This window comes from Mastomys coucha, unplaced genomic scaffold (genome assembly GCF_008632895.1).
Source record: "Mastomys coucha isolate ucsf_1 unplaced genomic scaffold, UCSF_Mcou_1 pScaffold20, whole genome shotgun sequence".
In the NCBI taxonomy this organism is placed as follows: Eukaryota; Metazoa; Chordata; class Mammalia; order Rodentia; family Muridae; genus Mastomys; species Mastomys coucha.
In genome coordinates this window covers 17,002,643-17,024,815 of record NW_022196903.1, presented here as the reverse complement: position 1 = coordinate 17,024,815, position 22,173 = coordinate 17,002,643, and the positions used below count along the sequence as shown (strand labels likewise).

Below are 22,173 nucleotides of genomic sequence, written 5' to 3'. Positions count from 1 at the left end.
TAAGGGGTTGACAATCTTGGGGCAAGCCCCAAGAGTCACACTAGAAAGTAATCTGAGAGATGGGAGGTCATACTTCTATAGTGAATTTCTCATTTCATTCAAGAGATGAATCAGACTGCATTGGACACTGGTGGTAAATTTTAACAGAAGTAGAAATGAAGATATATTTAGCAACAAACCCTTGAGCCCATACCAAACTGAAAGCACATCACTCCATTTTTGGGATATTGCCAATGTCTAATGTAATATTATCCAAGGTCTAATAAATAAAATGTCTGTCAGTTAACAGAAAATATGTATGGTGATGTTGGGATATATTTCAAACCTTGTGTTTAGCCATCTGGAATGAACTGTAATATGAGGTCTAGGGAACTCTGTACGGTTATGAAAAATGGTACAGTGGGCTGGATAAGTAGGTTGGAGAATTTTTTTAAAGGCAAAATGAAATATTATCAGTGACCACAGATCAAGAGACTGTGGTTCTGCCTAAAACTTATCATTCCTGGGTGGGAATTCATTTTCTGAAATAGAGTTCATTAGAGGTGGACACAAAACATTTCTCCTAGATTTTATTATTGCTGTTGTTGTTATATGTATTACTATGTGTGAACTAGTGTTCAATTGCTATGGTATAGCATGCATTAGGGTGCTGGCTCAGTGGAAGAGTGCTAGCCAAGCAAGCTTGGGAACCTAAGTTCGATCCCCAGAAACTATCTGCAAAAACTAGGAGAGGTGGTGCATACTTGTGATCCTAACTATGGGAAAGCAGAGTAAGATCATCATTGGACAGCCAGATTAGCCTAATTGGCAAATTTAGGGGCAGTGAAGGAGCCCGTCTCAAAAAGAGAAGATGCGTGGTACCTGAGAGATGACAATGAGGTTGTTCTCTGGCCTCCATATACACATGTGCTTGGAAAAACACATGACACCCACTCTTCCCTACCCGTGCCCTAGAAAAGCATGAGTCATAGAAATTTCACATGCATTAAAACATGGAAGTGATCCCCTAGCTCTTTATCAGTGACACAGACATCAGAGTTCACAAAAGCCACCGGTGAGATGACTTTGCCTCTAGCACTTATTATTTCTGTATTTTACACATCAAGAAGCTCAGAGGTGGGAAAATCATTGAATTTTTTTTGTCCTCTGCAAATCAGAGACAGCAATGGCAGACAGCCTTCTGTTGAGGTGTCTCCTTGTCTTCTTATTCAAGGAGAAGCCGGGTAACTTGTACAGAGTTAAATGGCTTTCCTTCTATCCAGAGCCAACAAATGGTTCTAACAACACTTCACCATTCATTACTTCTTCTTTTAATTCTACCAATTAATCTAAATTCCCTTGGAGATAATATTCTAGTGGGTGAAAAATTATAAGGTTATTTCAGAAGCCAAATAAATATAAACTTTATAGTCCTGTTTGTGTGATAATTTGCTTGACTTTGGGGAAGGACAAAGAGGAAACTCAAGATATTTATTTGTATCTGATATAGAATTTTACTCTTGGATAATTCATTATTGTTTGGATTTCAGTTTTAAAGTTATGAGACCATGAGCCTAGATCATCATTCTCATCTGTCCCTTCAGGAAAGAAGTAAGCTGAGTAACTGTTTATTAAATACTATTTATTTGGTTCTACTTAGATCCATTTTGAAAGACTTAATATTTTACAATTATTATGCCTTCCATAAAAAGAAAGAGCTTTGGCAACCCATTTACACACTGAAGTAGGAAGAATAGACAGTTAAAATCATTCCTTTGGAGGAGAGCTGTTTAGAAACAGGACCATCTATAAAGCACATTAAAAAGAACTGATCAAATTTTCCAAGTGATTCCAGATAACAAAGAAAAATGCCAGTGTTGTGAAAGGTAATAATGAAATGATTTGGTAGCTCCATCATCATAAATATCAACGAGGGCTCTAATTTTAATGTTGCTGAAATTGGCACTAGGGTATTATTGATTTTCTGTATCATCTAATGGTTCCCTGCAAATATCTTTCACAAAAGCACATTATATGTCTTCTTAATAATCTTTTCTAGAGTCATAGACCATCAAATCCTTCACGGTACTATTTATTGTGCAGTAAGTTAAAGTCATTAAGCATATTTCTATTAAAATTTTATCAGACCTGAACTAGTATCCTCAAGCTGATACAATGTCATTTTACTATTTAACTAGCCACCTTAATTATCTTATGTTAAAAAACATTTCAAAATTCAGAAAACATGAAAGACTATTCAAATTTATGAGAATGTGATTTTTTTTTTTGCATTTTAATATAGGTAGAAGGAAACAAAAGACCTGACATTACACTCACTTTCTTTTCTTAGGGAGACTGAGGGTTCTTTCCTCCTAGTGTTTTCCATTTGGGCAAAAGATATTCTTATTTCATGATCTATGTGAGATGTGCTTCAATTCTGCCCAATTCCCAGCTGCTTTACACCTTGGCATAGAATTACTGCCTCACAGTGTTGGGAGATTGAAGAGAGAGGATAATTACTGAACTTTTATGTTACTATTGATGTGTGAAAAATTTTTCAGGAAGAAATCCATTCATTTTAATAACACAGGCACACCGGTTAAATGGGCAACCTTGTCCCATGAAAATTTTATTATTAGCACATTTTTTTTTCTGACTAGTAAGCTATTATTTGAAAGTACTTCACTGAATTTGGATTTTACTCAGGTTAGGAGACATACATACTTTAATGCTTTAATGCGTGATACTTCCTCTGAGTGACACGGTTTAGTAATAAGCATTTAAGCTAATGAAACACTTTATGGCTTTCTGCTTCTAACTAGTGCTGTAAGCTTACAAGGAGTTGACTTCAGTGTCATACATCGTTACCTTCTTAAAGCTGAGAAGAGGGCTTATGTTCCATGTATGGAAAAGATGTTGAAAGCAAAGTCTAGTGAAATGTTAGGTTGGGGCTTTTTGGCCTCTTTTCAATCTTTTTAATCTCCTCTCCTCCCACCCCCACAGTTCAGACAAGTTTGGACATATTCATATCTGTTGCACAGAGCAGAGGCAGAACCTGAATTCCTAGGAGAAGTTTAGCTATATTTGGCTTAAAAACTGCAATATTTTTAAATGAAAAAGAAAATCATGGAGTATTTCTCATAATCTCCCAAAAACGTGTTAAAGTTACTCTTACTATGTTAATACAGATTAAATCATCATTAGTATTTTGAATTGTAATGTTTCTTAAGTTCTTATGATATAGACATCGATCTGACTCTATGATGTTGTGAATGTCCTATACATAGAGTATGCAGTTTGAATTTGCCTTTGAATCACTATAAGGAATTAAAGATGCAAATGAGGAAAAGATGGTAATCTATAGCTGGATCCTTGTATTGCTATAAGGATTCTGCAGCTAATTTGAAGTTGTACGCAAAAGAATTCCACACCTGCAGTGCTCAGGGGAATTTCTAGCAGCTTCTGGCAGAATTTCAAATGTTTCCCAAAGTGGAGAGTTCTTATGAATGCAGCGAGGTATATAGACTTTCCTTATCATCTTGAAACTAAGGAATCAAAGCACACGCACTTTACTATGTGTAAAATTGTCTTCCACCAAGGGGAATGGGGACCCAGCTTGAGTGTTTTGCTATTCTCTCTGCACCTAAGAAGTAGATGGTCCATGAGAGCTCAGGGTCATTGTGCTTCTCCTTTTAAATATTTTTGGACCCCATTGCCCTCTCTTTTCTCAGCATCTCTTGCATCTACACTGACTGCTATAAAACTGAAGCCCACCAAACTAATTTGATCTTAAATTATTAAAATTAGTTTTTTCGGTCTTGACTTTGTTTTCCTGTGACTTATTTGGCAAGTTTAAAGCTGCATTGTTTGATGTCATCTGTGGTTTCATACAGTAATGTAGCAACATGACTCTAGATTACTGTGCTAAACTTTGGCCTGGGTCTGGAAGGCAGAAATGAAGGGTGGTCCTCACCTGAATGGATGCTGATTACTCTTTGAGTGAGCAGGTGACAAACTCAACTAGGTGCTCCTAGAATAACCTATCATGCTGTTGTCTTCTTTCATTAGAATTGATTTTTTTTCTCTACTAGAGTGCCAAATTCTCTAAGTAAAATATATGTATCTTTTACGTTTATGTTAGTGTCTTTAGAAAAGTCCAGGCACTTGATACACCATGAATATTCTAAACTGACCAGCTATGTTGATAATTCTCAGTTGGTAGAATTTATTTATTTTTGTCTTAGATAATAAGGCTTTCTATTCATTCCTGGTATTCTGTTCCATATTTGAATCCTGAATGCATCCCATCCCCAGTAACACCCTTAGAATCAGAGCTAATAGCTTTCATATGGGTGCAAGATTAGAATATTTCATTATATAACGCTGGATAGATATCATGCCCTCGCAATCAAAAACTGTCAAACTTGTCCACCCTGTTAACATTGTCGAAGTGTCTTTTTTTTTAAAAAAAGATTTATTTATTTATTTTATGTGTATGAATATACTGTAGATGTACAGATGGCTGTGAGCCATCATGTGGCTGCTAGGAATTGAACTCAGGATGGCCCCGCTTGCTCTGGCCCCATAATTCACTGTAGCTGTCTTCAGAAGAGAGCGTCAGATCTCATTAAGGTGGTTGTGAGGCACTATGTGGTTCATGGGATCCGAACTCAGGACCTTCGGAAGAGCAGTCAGTGCTTTTACCCAGTGAGCCATCTCGCCAGCCCTGTCGAAGTGTCTTGAGTGACTTATATTAAATAATAATTCTGTTCTCACCTCCATCATTATTTCAGAATTGATTTGGGATTTTATTTGTCTAGTCAAGAATGTAATATTTGACATACTAAGCGATTTGCAGAAATACAGACTATATTTGAAATACTATCAGCAGTTACTAATGTAGCAGCAGCATTTATACTTGATTGGATGAGCATGCTGATGGGTAATTTTCCCATTTGTTATTTGAATAATTGTTCTTGTAATAAGCAGACATAACCACAGAAAGATCCAATCTAGTTTGATCATTGCAGCACTATTTGAAGAAAAAGAGATGGGTTGTATGAGTCAATTATCGTAAAGAGAATGGAAAGTAAATGGCTCCAGCGATTTCTTTTAGATTAGGAAAAGCGGTATAGAAAACCTCCCAATTTCCCTTCTTCCTCCTTAACTAATTTTATGTCGCCTTTATTGCCACAATGTCCACAGACATGCACAACACCTTTACTTTATATCCTGGAGTAACAGACGCTGTTGAAAATATTTGAGAAAAAAAGTTGCAAGTCTACAATCAGTTTATGCTATAAAGGTTTGCAGCTTAATAAAGCGGAACAAGCTAATGAGGAATTAATTCAATGCAAGCACTGAAAAGTTCACTGATATGTAGAATATAAGTTGGATGTATAAAGTAAATTGTGCTTGGATATCGCTGGGAGAGGTAATTGTTCTCCATATACTTGAGTGTCCAGAGTATTTGAAATGTAGAACTAAGAAAGGCACAATTATCAATCTATCAACTACCAATTCATTGGGTTATTTTGACAATTACTCAATGGCTTGTTTCATGATGATGATGGTGTTCAAGGGTATTTTGTACTTTATCACCCCCTTAAGTACCGCTTCATCTGCATTATGACCAAGAAAGGTTTTATGGATCAGAGCATTCTTTGTACCTACAAGAGGGTATGGTTCCTGAACTCTTAAATTTTTTGTTAATTAAACCAGGCTGTCTGTTGATCTTGTAAAACTAAAATTGATGACTCTGAACAGATTTTAACTAGTGAGATACTCAGTATTACTGACAGGGTTACACATTTTCACATGACATAGTCTACTATTCTAAGGTATTATCTTGCTAATTATTTTCCACTGTTGCTCTGAACATCATAGCATACTTCCTGGTCTCCAAAGATCTCACCTACACATAGGTTGAGTTAGGATAGTTACCTTACCACTAAATTGGTAACTGAAGCTCCCAGAAAGCCTTCAGTGAGATGGAGAATTAAAGCTTTGGGGATGGAAGAAAACTGTGATTTCAGTTTCCTTATACACATAACCATCCTCAGCACAGTTGCTTGAAATTGAGTTTGAAAGTCTATCTTAATACCATAAAATGATAGATCTCTGTTCTTGGTTGGCGCTAGTTAGATACTACTTATCTTTAACTTATTTCACTTTTGTGGCTTGTATCTTTTTTTTTGTAATCTCTCCTCCCTTCCTTCTGCCCTCCCTCCCTCTTTCCACCCCTATCTCGCTCTCTTCCTCTCCTATTTTTCCTTCCTTTTAAACCTTTACTAGAACTAAGCTTTGGAATGAAGTATTCCACAATTGTCTAGAAATATATAAAATAATACAAATATACCTATTTGGATTAGTTTGGTAAAAGTTTAACATATATTTGTTGAATGTATATTTAAAACTTTAGGTCCAGACTACAGAAACCTATTGCATCACCAGACCAGGAGATTCAGCCAGCTTTAAGACTTGGTGATCCTAACATAGTAGTTCTAGTTATTGCCATGTTTAATTCTTTTGGTAATTCTACAGTGGTAGGGCCGGACTTCTTCCATGTCCTTCTGAATCATGACTAAAAGCTTTTGTATAAACTAAAGTAACACCAGTCAGTCTGCAAAGAAGATGTGCAGGCATCAGCTATAAGGATCAGGTAAAAATTTACCTCACTCTTCCTTCCTATCCCTGGGTCACATTTTGCATGGATTATCTGGTGTACAAGCAGCATTTTCTTTATACAGTTGATAGAAGTATGAAAGATGAAGTGACTTTGAAGGGCAATTTCCTCTTCATTTAGAAATAACACTAGCAAAAATGACGAAGAATGTTTTTCCTCTGTGCTATGGCAACAGAGGTTTTCATTCACATGTTGGAAAATCACAGCTACTAGAAGGACAGGAGGCAGAGATTTTGTGTAGAATTGGGTCATGAATAATCTATAGCCACTGGTAAATCTATCAATTGGAGAAAATGCTAAGACATAGGTACAGCTTAGTTTGCAGAGATTTCTGAAACGATGGCTTTTGTTGTAAAGAGACATTTCCTTGATTAAAAGGGTCCTCATTGTACATGCTTAGGAGGCACTTAATGCAAGATTATAATTTTTCATCTATTATATTTTGGAATTCATTGGGTTTATACTACCAACATCAGCTATAAAAAGCTCTGCATACAAACAAAAAGATAAATACACTTGAGGCATAACTTTTCTTCTACTCTCTTGGGAGTTCACATGTGGGCTGTGGAATTAAACACTAAGAAAAATAAGAAACAAAATATAAAATGCAGTTAATGTGATTTGTGTGTCTATTTTCTGCATGTGTATGCTTATGTTTGTACATTTGTGTGTGTGGTGTGTATGTGTGGTATGCCTGTGTGCATGCGAGTGTGCATCATGCGGAGGACAGAAGACAAGCTCAAGTATCTTTTAACAGGCATCATTTACCTCTTTAACTTTTCCTTTCTTGAGATGAGTCTCCAAGTAGCCTGAAGATCACCAATGGCTCTAGGCTACTGACCAGCAAGCCACAGTAATCTGCTTACCTCTGCCTTCCAGTGCTGGGATTACAAGTCTGTGACAGCATGCCTCACTTCTATGTTGCTTCTGGGAATCAAATTCAGGTCTTTATGCTTGAAAGGCAAGTGTTTTATAGACTAAAGTGTCTTTCTTAGTCAAATGTATTTTGTATATGCTTTAGAGGCTTTTATGATGAAATGAAGTTCCAAAGAAGAACAGAGACTGGAAACTAACAATTGTTCTAAGAGGCAACTGCACAATAAACTAAATTATTTACAGAGGCAAGAAGCAATGTGAACTACTTTAACAAGGTCTGTTCCGACACAATTCTCTTGATTTCCCTTCCTTGGTGACACAACTGCTATTTTATCTTTGGTACAGAGTGGGCACCCTGAACATGCTGATTTTATTTCCTATGTTTTAGAAGGAAGGGGGGGGGGTCCTATCCAATGTCTGCTCAGCACTTGCCTTACTTGCCTTTAACTGATGTAGCAGAAGCCATGGCCTTGAAAGAGAGTGGACTAGGAGTTCATGGGAAGGGGTGTGGTGGTCGTGTGGTGTGGTAGTATAATGTGGTGGTGTGGTGGGGCGGTATGGTGATGTGGCGATATGGTGTGGTGGTGTGGTAGTGGTGTGGTGTGATATGGTGTGGTATGGTGATGGTGTGGTGGTGTGGTGGTGTGGTGGGGTAGGGTAGTGCATGAGAGGGGTCAGTGAGAGGAAATGAAGAAACCACACAAGCACATTTTCATTTCAAAGGACATTTTAGAAAATCCTTATGCCTAAAGGGCAGCTTCTACTTACTATTCTGTAGGCAGGTCCTGAACAATGGGTCAAAGATCAACACTAGTCCTAGTGTCTGCTGTCTTGTATCAAATTTTATTTTCCAGATACCCATGTAGACAAGAGCAATTATTTGGAGTGGCATACACAGAAAACTCTTCACAGGCCTGAGCCCTCCTGTGGCTTACATGTGTATGTTTATTATTCTGTGTTTTAGAAGTCTGTGATCATTATGATAAATGGTTATTTAGAATTTTTTTATGTTTTTGTCTTTAACTTTCCTTAAGCTGCTTTTTTTGTTTGTTTGTCTTTTCAAGACAGGGTTTCTCTGTGAAGCCCTGGCTGTCCTAGAACTCACTCTGTAGACCAGGCTGGCCTTGAATTCAGAAATCTGCCTGCCTCTGCCTCCCAAGTGCTGGGATTAAAGGCGTGCACCACCACTGACCAGCCTTAAGCTGCTTTTTGATGCAAAGCACAGAGGTTTTTTTTTTTCCTCCATCTAAGAACAATATAGATATTACAGTCAAAGATTTGGAAAGTCAACCTTTTTCTTTACATCTACTACACACTTTTGCAATTTAGATTCCAACAGGCCCCTTGTGTGCATTCATCTTTAAAAATAAGGATCAGGGAGATTTCTGTGAGTCTGTGACCAACTGACTGAGCAAACATGAGTCGAGCAAAGATGAGCTGAGCAAAGATAACTCTGATGATCATCCCAAACTGCATGGAGGAAAGTTTACAAAGCTTCAACCCCTATTCACATAACTGTAGGTAACCAAGAAAATCTGGAAGCAGAGGAGGCGCTCTTCCCCTGGGAAGAGCACAGCAACTGCTCTCAGTTATCCCTGAAAATACACATAAAAGTAACTATATAACTTTAACAGGTTCTATATAGGAATAAACACATACACACACATACACTCAGAGAGAGAGAGAGAAAGAGAGAGAGAGAGAGAGAGAGAGAGAGAGAGAGAGAGAGAGAGAGAGAGAGGTAAAAGCAGTGAAAAACAGGCCTTTGAATAAAAGTGAGGAGAGTTTGGAGGGAGGAAAGGGAAAATGTCATACTTAAATTATAATCTCTCTCACACATTAAAAAACAGAAAGAAAAGATATAGTCCATATCCCTCCATTTGTAATATTGTCAAAGAGTTTATTAAAAATTTTTTAAAAAAATAAAATGAAAAGGCAGAAACTCAACCTCCTGTAAATCATGTGAACCCATTTCCCATACAAGACAACTTTTTAAGATGTGATAGTTACTGCTGCCTTTCCTCTTTTTCTCTTTTTCTGCGGGGTCAGGTGAGGTGGGTGGGAAAGGGTTCATCTGGTTTACAGGCTACTGTCTAGTTTTGATGGAGTCCAAGGCATGATTTCAAGGCTCTGTTCCTGGGGAAATAGTGCTTTCTGGCTTGCTTTCCCAGCTCAGGTGGGCTCAGGCCCATCCTGCTAAGGGATGGAATCACCCATCTGCAATCAAGAAAATGCCCCCCAGCTGTGTCCATAGCCAATCTGATGAATCCAATTCCTTAGCTGAAGTTTCCTCTTCCCAAGTCTGTCATGTTGACAACCAAGATTAGTCAATGCTTTGTTTTTAATTGCTTTTTTTCTCCACTCTTTTCCTGCTTATTGAAAATAGATTTTTTTTCTCATACAATATATCATTATAACATTTCTCCTCCCTCTGTTCTCCCCAGGGCCTCACCCCTCCCCCTCCCTCCCCTCTGGGTGCACTCCTTCTATGTCTCTCATTAGAAAAGAATAGATTTCTAAGACATAACAATCAAACATGACACGGTAAAATATAATAAGATGAATTAAAAAACTATCATATCAAATGTGGATACAACAACCCAACAGGAGGAAGAATCCCAGGAGCAGGTACACCCTATTGGATGGTTTTTGTTAAAATGGCAATAGGAAAAAGCTATGGAATAGGTATGTACTTTTTTAAAAAACAAATAAATCATTAAATTAAGTCAAAGTACACTGTATTCCTTGATTAAAGTTACAGAGCACAACCCAACACATTCTTGTTGATAGTTTTTAATGACGTTACACTAAATTGGTACTATAGAATGCAAGCAAGCTTTCTTCATATAATAATATGCATGTATATATTTGCATATAATGGGTTTTTCATGGCATCCTGGTAGCTCTGTCCTAATCAATAATAGTGGCACAGTTTATGTTTTTTATAGCAAATTAAGGCTAAGCAAACTTAACATAAAAGTTATTTCTATTGAAACTCAACCAGCTGGAAAGGAAGCAGAGGTCAGACCATAAGAGAATAAATGATCCATTCGTAATTGCAAATTCCTTTTCACATCTCCTTTTTTTATTTAGAGAATATATATATATATATATATACATATATATATATATATATATATATGTTAAGTTAAGAGGGCTTGCTTTCTCTTTTCTTTTATAAGATCTCTGTTCCTCTTTTGAAAAATTAAAAATGGGAGGGAGTATACATTTATTTAGAAGACTCTGTGGACAGTCGTTACTCCTTTTAACTGAAATACTTCAGGACTATTGGAGAGAGTTGTCACTCCCTTTCCATTTGAACATTTAATTACAAAGTTAAAAGAAACAGTAGAATTTTCACAATATATTAAAAATTGCCAGCAGACTTCCACTTGTTTAAATGGTAGAAGTCTGTTACAGGACATCAACCCCTGTGACCATCCACAGCATCTCCCCTGCACCAAACTTACTGAATCTATACAGAAGATGAATTTTCCTCTTGGCCACAGGAGCAATTCAAATGCAGTCTTTCTTTTTACTCTTGCCTTTTTGAAATTAGTTTTCTGTTTAAATGACTCATCGGATTAACATACAGGGCCAGTTGCAAATTTACTTACTATTTTTTCTCATGGTATGCAATCAACTCTATAACATAACATTTTAATCAAAGAAAACTTTCACAATTGCAATGTAAATGTATGAAGCAACCATGCATTTGCTAGTCATTTTCTACTATTGTATATCCAGAATTTAAATAGGGGACATTATTCCACACAAATTCTTCTGTCCAGGTGGTGCCTTTGATAGCCCCTTGTTTGTTGGATTAAGGTCAGGGCCATGTAGTTGAATCATCTGCAGAGGTTGTGATGACTCACAGTCAAGGTTAAGACTGAGTTTGGAGCAGGTGTGGGTGGGTGAGGGGCTCTCTGCTACCATCTTTATTATGGGATATATAGAAGCCGAGAGCCATTTATCCTAAAGACACGGCCTCAAGAGCTATCATAGATGTTCTTACAGATAAAAGTAGAGCCATGGGGAAAACAATTAAATATTAATGATTTCATTCTCTGTTATTCTTCCCAAAATTTGGTTACTTAAAATACTCCTAATTTGAACTCACACATCTCAACTGTTTACTATTTATACTGAACAACCATGTCACCTAATAGACATTCCCTTTTCCTTTCATCCCTTCTCTAATTTAACAGATTAAATATATTTGATTAAAACAATAAAATCTCTCATGTATGTTCATTTCTTATGGTTCATTCTGTATAAAAGAGTATACCTTTTAAGGATTATAAATACCAGTATTAATTTAGATGCTGGAGATACTGGGATGAGGTGGACTCAGTGCCTCATGTAGTTGGAGCTTGCAAACATCACCATAGCCGTTCTGTGAAATCCTAAGAACTCATGGATTCATTTTCTTCATGGGAGCATGGCATGAAGAAAAGTGTGTAGCCATATTGATTACACTCTAGTAAATATGGATAAGCTATTAGTTGACCAGTTCTCCCTTCAGTTATCTTCTCTTACTTCCATGAGAGTTGTTACTTTTGTGTTGCTGTAATAAAATTATATAATCAAAAGTAACTTAAGGGAGGATTTTTACTTTGGCTTACAGTTTTTTTTTTAAAGATTTATTTATTTTATTTGATATGTATGAGTACACTGTAGTTGGACAGGTGACCCTGAGCCATCATGTGGCTGCTGGATATTGAACTCAGGACAGCCCCGCTGGCTCAACCTTAATACACTGTAGCTGTCTTCAGACACACCAGAAGAGGGCGTCAGATCTCATTACGGGTGGTTGCTGGGATCTGAACTCAGGACCTTTGGAAGAGCAGTCAGTGCTCTTACCTGCTGAGCCATCTCGACAGCCCTTTGGCTTACAGTTTTAAAGAGGAAGTCCATAAAGGTAAGAAATGCATGGCAGCAAAGAACAGGAAGACTAGCAAGAAGAAGAAAAATCACTTTTCAGACACACATAAGAAAGAGAGGGATTAGGAAGTGTGGTGATGTTCTAAAACCTCAATGTCTGCCCCTAGTGATACACTTTCCTCAACAGGACTTCACTTATTAGAGAATCCAAAACTTCTCCAAACAGTGCCTGACCAGGGACTAGGTTTCAAATACATGATGCTATTGAGGATCTATCTCCTTCAAACCATAATACGAGCTGAAAGAACATTATCAGCAAGATCATTGAGAACTGCTCAATTAGTGTGTAAACCCAGTGTGGTAGTTTGAATATGCTTGGCACCCCTGCCCCCAGGAGTGGCATTAATTGAAGGTGTGGCCTTGTTGGAGCAGATGTAGCCTTGTTGGAGGAAGTGTGTCACTGTGGGTGTAGGCTTTAAGATCCTTGTCCTAGCTGCCTGGAAGCCAGTCTTCTCCTAATGGCCTTCAGGTAAAGATTTAGAATTTACACCTCCTCCTGTACCATGCCTGCCTGGATGGTGCCATGCTCCTGCCTTGATGATAGTGGACTAAACCTCTGAACCTGCAAGCCAGCTCCAATTAAATGTTGTCTTTATAAGAGTTCCCTTGGTCATGGTATCAGTTAACAGCAATAAAAATCTAGCTAAGTCACCCAGGTAACAAAATAATCTGCACAATTTCATATATCATCTAAAATTAGTCACAAGGGAAATCACATACCTAGGATGTGAACCTAAATTAAAAAGAAAATCTTAGCTGGGCGGTGGTGGCACATGCCTTTAATCCCAGCACTTGGGAGGCAGAGGCAGGTGGATCTCTGAGTTTGAGGCCAATCTGGTGTACAGAGTGAGTTCTAGGACAGCCAGGGCTACACAGAGAAACCCCGTCTCGAAACTGCCACCCCCACCCAAAAAAATACCTAATACTTTCCAAAAGCCATGTATAGCCCACATGATGACTAACTCCACAAAGGGGAGTTTACTGACACGTAGTATAGCAATGACAGATTTCACATGTCTTAGAAGAAAAAGCACCTGACTGTTAAAAAAAGCAAAAGAAAACAAAACAAAAAAACTCAGGTTTGAAGTATTTTTCTTGTTATTGACTACATTTTTTAAAAAACCTTCTTAATATTTGAGATGAACAACATTCCCAGAATTACCAGTAATACTGCATGACACTGAACTTCATTTCTATGCCTATCTGGACCAATAATAATGTCTCTTTTTGCTCCATGGCTACAGCTGTTTATTTTTCATACATGAGAATCTCTCAAAAAGCAGAATGATTTTCCACCCTCTAAGCGAACTCTGTTAGAAAGCAATTTCCCTTTGCTGTTTCGGCAGAAAAGAAGTTTCCTTGGGATGTGAGCGTTCTGCATTTGCATGTGTGGCTCAGAGGCCTTCTCTAGTCTCAGCTGGATGAGGCCCCGGGAAAAAAGAAGTAGATAAGAGATCCCATTTCATGAGGAGGTTGCCAGATTGTTTTTCTTTTTGCACCCTCCAGTTCTGCAATGGGGCTTCCCTAGGGCGAACGGGAGAGATGAATGAGCTGCTCATGGGAATAATCCATTTACACAAGGCAAAAGGAGGAAGAAGAGTAGAAAACTAGTCTACTGAGCCACTGGATAGGTCATGTTAATTAGTCTGTATGTAACAACTCTACCTGTGGAAATTCAATTTTTTGAAATGGGAATTCACCTCATAGATAAATATCACTCCAATAATTCACTTCACAGCTCTCCCACGCATTATACGAATTATTTCATTTTTCATGACCTCATTGAAATATAGAGATATTTCTGAATATGAATTTTAAGTCTTAAGCCCTATGTATTTTAAAGGTGTAATGAAAGATCCAATTCTACCTTTTCATATCTAAACATTTTCTTTACAGTGACAGAGTAAAAGAGGAAGTAGCCTTCTATGATCCATCTCGTAAAATTCCTGACCCCTTATCTGCTGAAATGTATAGAAGTAGTTCTATGTGTCATCACATAGCCCAAGCTTCCCTCTGGACTGTCTATATGTTCATGTCTAAGTTTTGCTGAATTTAGATTTATTAGAAGATACTATATGTATAATGCAGTTATAGTTCAAGAACACAGAACAATTTTAAAAGGCTTTTGTGTTAGCATAGGACTGCTTTTGCATTTCAGAAAATGTAAAGATTTCATAAATGAACCATCAATAGAATGTTTAAATATCCCACAGTTTGTTGAAAAGCTTCTGTAAAAACTAACCACAAGTTCAAGCTAATAAATGGAACTAATATTTGTGGTCTGACTATGTTCCTTTAAAGCATGATTTTTGCTCCTTCATTTTTGCCTATAGAATTAATATATACATATATTCATACCTATAAATGCATACAAACAATGATGCATAGTTTTGGGCTTTTTTTGCACATGACAGTTACTTTAGCAACTGTGGTTCCTTTTTCTTACCATTACTATTTCCTATCAAACCTCCAGTAAATTTTGAAAAAAAAATCTTCTGTGATAAAATGAATATTATATTAATTTACAATAGTAATCAAATTGAAGTGTATGACTCAGTACTTTAATCCACACTGGTACTTCATGGTTTACATTAATTTTACTTTATATGGAAAAGACATAAAACCACTAAAGCAATACATTTTATTGGGTTACCATTAGATATTTGTATGTTGTTTAATCACAATTTCTGTATCCATAAACACTGTCATCTCTATGGAATATATTCATCTATAACAAAGGTCAAAATCCATTTTCTCTTATTTTTGAGAGAGTAACTGCATGCTTGTTTTTATCTTCACTGTACAGTATAGCTCACGGTGAAGGCCAGTTCCTCACCAGCCGTGGCTCAGTAACCACTGGCCCACCTTGTCTTTCCTAGGCTGGAGACCACGCTTCTGCTCTCTGCTCTCCACTCTGAGAAGAACTCTTTTTTTCCCCTCTGACAGTGAGGGAGATCCTGCAAGACTTCCTCTTTTTTGGCTCATTTCACTTACAGTGATTTCAAGTTCCGTCACTGTTGTTGCAAATGGCATGATGTCATTAGTTTGCTTGGACGAGGAGTATCTCATTTTGTATTTTAAAATCTTTTCATTAGGCAAGGAGTTGTTTCCTTCTGTGGCTATTGTGAGCTGTGCAGCAGTGAATATTAGTGTAAAGATTTCGAGTTGACCTACTGGTGTTCCTGTGCTACTATACATAGGACTTGGGTTCTACCTATGTTTTGCAACCCTCCATGGCAATATTTACTTACATGTTTATCCACTGCGTGCTGTGATCCCTTTCTCTACATCCTCATGGGCACATGGCACCTTTTGCCCTTGATGGTAGGCATTCTCACAAGAGTGAAGTGATGTTACAGTTCTGATTCTCTTTCCTTGATCTATGAAGCTGAATACTTCATTAATTGCCTATTGAGATTCGGGATGCTTTCTTTTGATTAATTTCTACTCATACCCATTTCCTAATTAGCTTTTTGCTGTTGATATCTGTTAGTTTGTAAAGGTATACTAAAAGTATGTCTGAGATGGGTATGGTGGCACACAACTTTAATCTCATCCCTAGGGAGGCAAAATCAGGTGGATCTCTGAGTTTGAAGCCAGTCTAGTTTTTCAGAGTGAATTCAAGGACAGCTAGGGACAAACAGACAGACAGGCAGACAGACAGGCAGACAGACAGGCAGACAGACAGGCAGACAGGCAGACACCCCCCCACACATACACACACTGCCTCAAAAGAACAAAAATAGTTAAGAACGATATCTGAGAAAGACATCAAAAAATCCAGAAACGTTTAAATGTGCTTTGCTAAGGCCCATTTTTCAAGAATGAATCCACAGTATTCTGTATATGTCATGACCTCTTTACAAATACATCCCTGCTCTTAATAAGTTCTCCTAAATCTTGTCTATAAACAACTTTATCAACAAACTAGAGTTACACTTCCTTAATATATTCCTATGTCAGCACTGTTTCTCTTTTTGATGAAAGGAGTCATTGGTAGAGTATAATAATTATCTTTTTTTCCCAAGTAGTAATTAGGAATGCAACCCTGAATAAGTAATGGTGTGTAAATTACTGCTGGTGTCCCAAGGATCCAGCATCTCACACATTCTTCCTTTCAAAAGTTTGTTCTTTGATTATTATGCCTCATTTATTCTATCAAATATCAGATTCATCCTTTTTTATAGCTGATGCTGCTTCTTTTGGAGTAAAATAATTTAAGGTTATTTACTTCCTAGGGGAGAAACTAATTTAAAGAATAATAATAAAAAAACCCTCCTTCTAGAAAACCCCTAACTTTCCCTCACATAAATATGACAGTAGATTAACTGTCATATCGCAGCCCTAGTATATTTATGAAAAAAATGAAGACAATTATTAAAAGTACTGTTGGAGAGAAATTCTGCTTCAGGTGTTTTGTTAATTCCTTAATGAGATTCTGAATGGATAATACACACACACACACACACACACACACACACACACGCACACACACGTAATATCTGTTCAAAAAGTAGAAAGTCTATGTAATGTTCCATCTTCCATGTTTTAATTTCATGAGACTTGGAGCAACCTAGCCTACAATGCTCTGTGTATGCTGAAAGGAGTTTTGCAGAGACATTTCACTGAGGAATGAATACCTAACCTGAATGTGTACAGGAATATGAACTAGTTGGTGTCTTTGACTGAATTATAAAGAAAAGAAATGAGTCAGGCACAAGCGTCTATTCTTTGCTTCTGGACTGCAGTGGCAGTCGGCTTACTGCCACATAGTCAAGCTAGAGCTGCCCTTGCTGCCTCTTGCCCCATGATGAACTGTATCTGCAAGCTGTGAGCCTTACACTCTGCCATTGATTTTGCTATGTAAGTTGCCACAGCAATGATTAAGGTTTCTAATACAGTGAGAATGAAAGAATGGCTTTATTTTACTTCCTTCTCTAATAATACAGTGATTATTTCTTGTGTATCATATTAGGGAGAGTTTATTCATAAACAGAATTGCATTGTACAAACACTTGTGCATGCCCCTCTATATTCATAGTTATATCTACATAGCTTTCTTCACAAATAACCACTTACTACTAAAATTGTGTACTTTGCTATTTCACTAAACATATTATAAGTACATAATATATGGTCTCATTCTTTTTAATGACTGTATGATATTCCATTGTATGCAACTATTTGGATAAACATTACATATGCAATATATAAGCTATATGAAATTTTTTACATGAAGTCATCTATTAGGTTGAAAATATATGTGGATTCTATTTTTTTCTATTGCAATCAGTAAAGTAAATAACCTCACTCAATAAGAGCTTACATCACAAGCTGCCAGGCAGTCTCTAAGACCATTTCTTAAATTAGTATAGGGGATTTAATGAATTATAAATTATGATTGATGCAGTCAATTTATTTTCCATAGAAATTTCATTACTCTATAGTACAGTGAATAGTAGATATATGTGTCTCATTGCAGCCACAAACAGAATACTTCTTGTTGAATGTGTTTATCACTTCAGTCATATGTCTGCTGAATCTATGAAACTATGGATATGTTTGACAATTTGTAAGAAAACACCAAACAGCTTTTTCCTCATTGATAAGATTAAAGATCCTGAATTCCGGGGTCATATTTCAATTTTGAAAAGTTATCAAGCACCACTCACTATCTAAAGAGCACACACTCTTGCCTTTACTACAGTAAAAGAAAACAAAAGGTATGGAAAGAGGGGAATCACCTCGTTTGCTAACAATGAGCATTTTCTGAGCACGGGGTTGGGGAGTAGAAACAACATAGAAGTCCACATGCATGCTTTGCAGGCACAAGTAGAGCACAGTCGATACAAATTAAAAAGTGACTTCAAAGTGTGGAGCAGAGACTGAAAGAAAGGCCATCCAGAAACTGCCCCACCGGGGGATCCATCCCATATACAGTCACCAAACTCAGACACTATTGTGGAGGCCAACAAGTACTTGCTGGCAGAAGCCTGATATAGCTGTCTCCTGAGAGGATCTGCCAGTGCCTGACAAATACAGAGGTGAATGTTCTCAGCCAACAACTGGACTGAGTGAGCACAAATTCCCCAATGAAGGAGTTAGAGAAAGGACCCAAGGAGCTGAAGGATTTGCAGTCCCATAGGAGGAACAACAATATGAACCAACTGGCACCCCCAGAGCTCCCAGGGACTAATTCACCAACCAAAGAGTATTCATGGAGGGACTCATGGCTCCACTTGCATATGCAACAGAGAATGGCTTTGTCATCAGTGGGAGGAGAGGCCCTTGGTCCTGTGAAGGCTCAATGCCCCAGTGTAGGAGAATGCCAGGACAAGGAAGTGGGAGTGGGAGGGTTGGTGAGCAAGGGGAAGGGATGGGATAGAGGGTTTTTAGAGGGAAAGTCAGGAAAGGGGATAACATTTGAAATGTAAATAAAGGAAATATCTAATAAAAATTTTTTAAAAAGTGACATCAATTGTTCATGTGTGCATGTGTGTGTGTGTGAGTGTGTCTGTGTGTCCATCTATGTATACAGAGCATAGACAAGAACTTTATGTGCTCTGAACTTTTACTCTTATTCCCTAAACCATAATCTTTTGTTGAAGCTGGGCTCACCAGCTAGACTGGTGTAGCCAGCTTGTCTCTATCTGACACAGGGCTGGGGATATAGCACCATGGAATCCATGATAACCTTAAAAAAGAAAACACAAAAAACAGAACAAAACAAAACAAAACATAAGTGTGGGGATGGAACTCACGTACTCATATTGAGCAACTGGGCTTTTAATCACCAAGCTATTTTCTCCATCTCTCTTTTAAGTTTTCTGTTGTGCGAACAGTATAGCAGTTTGTAACTTTTTCCCCTAGCAAGTCTCATTACTCCCCCTCCCTTATTGCCTGTGTGTACCACTTCAGTTGTATCCATTGGCTGCTCTGTAAACCCTCATGAGCATGAGACCTTGATGTTAGGAATTCACATTTTTTAATGTGTATGCAGACTTGATACTTGTTACATAGAACATGTGCTTATAGAACAACTGCTTTAAGAATAATTTCTAAAAATCTTTAAAGTTTGTTTTTGATGCAGAACATTTCCATATATTTTCCAAATGAAACTTTGATTTAAATAATGTAATCATTGCCCTTTTGTAGATTAGCTAAACTGTGGAAATAAAGAGCCACTCTATCAAGGGCAGAACTCATGTCCTTACGCTTTCTGAAACTGCAACCAATCATTGAAAGAAATGCATGCTATTGTTTCAGCAAAGGTCCTATCTAGATCCCCAAGACCTCTTTCATCTAAGACCTGTCAACATGCTGAAACCTGCTCTCATTTTTTTTTTTTTAAATTCATAAATCTAGGCTGAGCAATTGCTGGCAATTCAATCCCACAGTAAAACATACACAGGGATCATGCCTCCAGTTGTCTATGTTTCTCTGTCATGAAACAAAAAAACATCCTTTACAAACTAAAAAATTCTCAGTTAAAAATGTAATACAAACAAATAATGAAACTATGATAAAAAATGAGTTTGCAAACTGTGGTTAAGACTCTTTGCTTTGTATCTAGATATTTTGCCTGAAGATGTCTCGGTGGTGTTCGTCTACCTACACATGCATCCTGTATCGGGTTTCCTGTCTTCACTGCAAAGAAGTGAATTTAGATTTGGAAAGGAAAGTCATTTGAAGTGGAACCATCAAAATATCAATTGTAAGGGGCAGTTGAGTTTCTTTATTCATTCCAACTGCCATTCAATTAAGGTCATTTTCAGAATGTTGTTTCAGTTTTAATTTTAATTATTTTTTGTTTGTTTGTTTGTTTGTTTGTTTTTTGTTTTTTTTGATACAGGTTTTCTCTGTGTAGCCCTGGCTGTCCTGAAACTCACTCTGTATACCAGGCTGGCCTCGAACTCAGAAATCTGCCTGTCTCTGACTCCCAAGTGCTGGGATTAAAGGCGTGTGCCAACAGCACCTGGCTCAGTTTTAATTTTTAATGGTGTTGGACCCACCCCACTATGACAAACCCTACTGTTCCTCTTATTCCAAAGGGAATAAATTATACAGGTCTGTGTTTAAACTAGTCCTAAATAACACAGATGAAATCTAAGCTTACTGTCCAAAAAAATTCTTTAAATAATTTTGACACAATTACATCCTTTTCAAGTTTTTAAAATTAATCCCTTTTATTCACAATTATGTGTAGGTATCTGTATCTCTACATGGGTATGCACACATAAGTATAGGTGACCAGTTAGGGCAGAGATATTGGGTCCCCAGAAGCTGGAGTTCCAGATGGTTGGGAGCCACCTGACCCACAACTGTGATGACTGTTCTTGTTGTCAACTTAATACATCAGGAATGAACCGAAACTCAAGTGTCTGGGTTCACCTGTGAGGCAATTTTCTTAAGTAAATCATTTGGGGTGGGAAGGGTCACATTTAATCTGGGCCCAATGCCTTCTGCTGGCAGTCAGAACAATGAAAGGGTTTGGAAGAAGAAAGGTTTACTTCTCTTTGCCTGCTTGTCCTCATTCTTTTTCTTTTTAATTTTTTTTATTTTAGATATTTTCTTTATTTACATGCGAATTTCTCCATTCCCAGTTTCCCCTCCATGGGAAGTCTACTCCTTCACTATCATTAGAGTCTACTTCTTCAGGATTTGGGCATGTATTGAAGACTAGGTGAGACATCCAGCCTTGTGGACTGAACACCTACTGGATTCTTGGACTCTAAGCCACTCTAATAAGACAGTCTCTTTCTCTCTCTCTCTCTCTCTCTCTCTCTCTCTCTCTCTCTCTCTCTCTCTCTCTCTCTCTCTCTCTGTTAGCTTGGTCGATTAGAAAACCCTGACTAATACAACAGTCTGGATTTTGGGAGCTAAACTCTGGTCCCCAGGAAAAGTACCAAGTGCTCTTAATGGTTAAAACATATATGTAGCCCTCCATTAGTTATTTTACAAATCATAATCAATATATAAAACTATAATGAATTAGAGTTCTGTTAATCCACCATCTTTCTCTGTGTTTGTGTATGTGAATGCATGCTTGTGGTATGCAGAAAACATCTTTCCATGTCAGCTCTTGCCTTCACCTTGTGAGAGAAGTTCTTGTTTATTACTACATATTGGGAAACATTAGCTAAGAAATGTGAGGAAGGTGGTAGTGAACCTGAGGATTTTAATATCATGCTGTTATGTTTCCTAAAACTTGTAACAATTTTAACAAAGCAATATTTAAGTTACTTTCTCCTTCTACTTTTCTCACTACATAGACCACATTGACCTTTACTCTATTTTCTAACTTACCTTAATCAGGCTTGGTTTATAGGTCTGTGCTGAGCTTGACATGGGTACTGAAGACCTGAACTCAGGTTTTTATTCTTGGCTAATGAATGCTTTATCCACAGAGCCATCTCCCCAGCCCAGAAACACTTTCTTTTCTTTGATTTTTATGAACTCATAATGAGGAAATGAAATCTAAGATCAATTCTTCAACAATTATTTTTTTCAAATTAAACACCCCTTAATTTTTCAGCAAAATACATTATGAAATACCCCTCTCTCTTTCTTTCCCTCCATTTCTTTTTGTGACATAATTTTTCTATCTTTTTCATTTTATAACTATTTCCATAAAAATAGACTTGGAGTACTCTCTCATTTATCTTTTAACATTGTTTTGTTTATATATA

The 22,173-nt window shown here is 37.3% G+C and overlaps 1 protein-coding gene across 1 annotated transcript in view; it reads right to left on the bottom strand.

The window, feature by feature from the left end:
- The window catches only part of Kcnd2 (potassium voltage-gated channel subfamily D member 2), a 500,916-nt gene that overhangs the window by 71,510 nt on the left and 407,233 nt on the right, over positions 1-22,173 (bottom strand). The window lies entirely within an intron of this gene.